This window comes from Gavialis gangeticus, unplaced genomic scaffold, assembly GCF_001723915.1.
Source record: "Gavialis gangeticus isolate Ggan-Ray unplaced genomic scaffold, GavGan_comp1, whole genome shotgun sequence".
NCBI classification, from domain to species: Eukaryota; Metazoa; Chordata; order Crocodylia; family Gavialidae; genus Gavialis; species Gavialis gangeticus.
Genome location: NW_017729022.1, coordinates 149,406,142 through 149,410,034, shown reverse-complemented (window position 1 = coordinate 149,410,034; position 3,893 = coordinate 149,406,142).

Here is a 3,893-nt window from a genome sequence, read left to right as displayed (position 1 = left end):
CCCGCCTGCGGCTTGTGGGAGCCCCGAGCGGCCCCGCCGCCGCCTCCCGCCATGATGCCCGAGCGGGGCCCAGCCAAGGCGGCTCCGCAAAGATGTCACCTTCACCACCAGCTCCGACTCCCGCGGGTGGGAAAGGGGGAAAGCCTCTTTCCTATAGAAGCCGTGAGGCTGGGAGGGACCTGCAGAGGCCCTAGCCCAGCCCCTGCCTGAGGCCCGAGGGGCTTGCGGGGATGTGGGCTGAGTGGGGGAGCTCCTGCCTCACGGTGGATGCAGGGTTGTTTTGGCAGGTTGCTTCAGACCTGGAGGCTTTCTAAAGCACAGCAGGTGAAACCCGTGTCTGGGCGTCTAGATAAGACCTGTTGCAATTTGCGCTCCCCTGACGCCCATAAAGACACCAGATTTGCCCAAAGAACCTCTCCTGCCTGGGTCCTCAGCCCTACAACCTACACCCCCAGTCTGGGGCCACTGCCATAATAAGCTGCTTGGTCTGTATTTGGTTGCCTAATTAGGCTGCCCAAGTGTGACCCCAGCGCTCTTTCCTGCCCAGGGCAGGGGGGTCGAACTCGATGATCTACGGAGGTCCCTTCTGACCCTAAAAGTATCAATGAAATCTGAGTGTGAAGTTTTTGGTTTGAATTCGAGAGGGATGGCTTTAATATCCTGGTGCAGAATGATAGTGCTAGTGACGTATTGTCTTTCCATGTAAGGATCATTTAGTGACTCTTTGTACCTTCTACAGTGTTTATAAAGACATAACATCCTATCAAAGGTTGTTTCCTTTTTGAATGTGCAAACCAGAGCAACTCCTTGTACCCTGGGCCATCCAGAGAGAGTCTTCACTGGTACCTGTAGAAACAAGAATTACCTTACTCTGTAGTTCCTAGGCCCTATGAATGGGATGTATTTTAGATGGTGTTTGAATGAAAAAAAACAAAACCAAGCATCTTAATTATAACCAAAATCCTCATAGTTTTTCATTATGGAAAGTTAGGATAAATTCCAAGGCAGCCCTTGGAAAGTTCTCCAGATCAACATTTTGTTATGTTTCTGCTGAGTTTGGGAAGAAAGGGGGGCGTACAGTAATGCCCTGGCTTTACAGCCAGTGCTTCAACACCAGTGGCTTTTACCCCCCCTGCACCATGCCTCCAGTGCCCAAACAAGGAGAACTGGGATTGAAGGCACAGAAAACAACACAGCAGACTTTAAACTTGGCCTGTGTCAGAAAATTAATTTGGCATTCAGTCTTGAAAATGGAGAGTTTGATTGTTTGCCGCTTAGTTTTCAGTTCTTCCTAAACGTTCATTTCATGGTGCCAAAGAATCCCCGCTGTGATATCAACAGCACACCAGGAGAATCCTGATTCTTTTTTAAAAGTTTTCAAGATACAGATAGATGGAGGGACATTTCTGGTCCTTATGCTGACAGAATGTTAAGTTTGTAGGGTAAAATAATCAAAAGTTAGGAACTGCCAAATGTGCTACACTTGTTTTTAACTGAAAGCTGCCTCAGCCCAGCTCTAAGTCAGGGGTGCTGAGCTGGTTTGAGGGGGGTGGGCTGAGTGGCATTAACTCTCTGGGTTCCAAAGCTGCATTGAAACAGCACCTCCAGCAGTCACAGGGATTAACATCGTCCCAGCAAGCCCATGTGATGAGCCTTCTCGTCTGAACCTGATGTGTGGAAATGAACAGTCTGGTCCTCTGGGCTGTATGACCCCCCTCCATGCATTGCATTTGGCCATATGCTTGATACCCCTGCTCTAAATCACATGGAATTTCAAGGGTATAGATCACCATTCTCTTTGTCACAAGAAACTACCACTATTATGGACCTGGGAGGGAGTTGGTGTACAGTCATTTGGTCTGAATCGTTTGGTGGTGGGAGCTGACTTCCATTACTAAACATGGCACTTAGGCTAGTAGATGCATTTAAGTCTTTATGCTGTACTCAGAATACTTGGGGATACATGAATCAGTTTTCATGGAAAGCTAACAAAATGATCAATAGTAGAATATTTGTCTCTTCGAGGGGCTTACTTGTCCTCCATTATTACAGTAGGGATCCAGTGTTTTTGTAGCCACAATAGTCCAAGAAATGTATGAGACACAAGGATTTTTTTTGCTATATCTTTTATTGGACCAACCATATATATTCTGTTACTATGATACCTGAGTATCTCAAATCATTTAACAGATTCATACAACATCCTGATTCTACAGATGGAGAACTAAGACACAAAGCTATTAAGTGACCTGCCTAAGGTCACACACAAAATCTGCAGTGGAGCAGGAATGTGAATCCATGTCTCCCAAGTTCCAGGCTCTAATTCCTGGCCCGTCTTGTTTAATTATGGCTTTTATAAATGTGCTCTTACTTCTTTATTCAATATCTTGTCACATTCAGGATCCTTCAGAGGAAAAACATGTTCACCATTAGGACTTCTGATACTTCTGTCCTCCATTCCTCTTCATATTTGATATCTTCCTTTCTCCATTTCTCTCTGTCTCTGTTCTTGCATGTTTTGCCTTTCTTTCCTCTGCATTCCTTTCCATGTAGCAATTCCCTTCTCCTGTGGGTTTCATTACCACCCCCTTCCTCACCCCATCTGTTAAAAAGATGAGCAACAAAATAAACTTGAAATTAGAACAGCAGTGAATAAAAATGATTGCAAATCACATTATTAGGTACTGAAGCTATTGTCCCAGTGAGAGCAAGAAAGAAGAGGTCAGTCCTGTTACAAGCATTATTTTAGGCTCTCCATACACTCAGGCAGGCATACAATACTAAAACATCCTCCCTGTTGTAAAACAAGTGCAACATTCTTCATAACCATTAGGGATAGAAATTCCATTGAAAAGTAAGTTGAGATTCTACAGAATCAGAATGTGTCATGTGAGGCACAAAAATACATTAAAAAGGCTGGCTGTAGCTGCAGGCTGGAAATTTGACATCTCTGACAGAGCAATAATGGAAATTGGTTGTAATTTCAGTCACAACAGTCCAGTATTTCTTTACTGACTTAGACCTCTTATGTGATCATTTCTCTCTCAGGTATATTATTTTATAGATTTGTCAACATTTACAAACTGTACATTTTCTTTTCACCCAGCAGCACAGCTTAGACTACAATGCCAGGAAGTGGGGATTTAATTAGAAAGGGTGTCTGAGGGGGCATGCTTAAGTAGGCTATACATGCCAGCAATTTGCACTATTACTTTGGTGTATATTTAATGTTATGTGAGTACAGTTTTCACTGTGCTTTTTATGTAAATATGCATATTTTGGATGAAGACCATGGATTTTATAACCTGACATATACAAAGCTATATGCAATGTTACAGGATGATATACATGCTTCCCCAATATTTAATTATATTCTCATTATATAGTTTGTATACTGGTAATAATACCAGCTTTAGCAATGTTAATTAGAAATAAATTTAGAGTAATGTATAGGAATTTCCCAAGTCTTTAAGAAAGGTAAAATGAGTCTTTCTTATTAGGGATCTCTTTGAAAGTTTTCCATGTATGAAAGCAAAGCAGCTTATCACTAAGTTAGCAAAGCAGAACCATTTTTCCCCAAGTTCCTCTGAACGTTTAGGAGCTAAGTGAAAAACTTTTACCTCCAGTGCCACCATCCAGTAGATGGGATCATATTTGGCTACTTAACATTTTGCTGAACTTAAAGGATTCTGGGTCATTTTACCAAGCCAACCAAGTTCTTAATGTCTTTAAAGTTTAATCACTATGATGTTTAAAGTTTTTTGTACAAAAAGCCACTTGTACATTTTTATGTAGTGGTTTTATAGGTGGAGCAATGGAAGTTTGAAATATAATTTCCTTCTTTAAACTGTTATGTGATGAGTCTATTTAAAAATCTCCATTCCTCTTCCTTT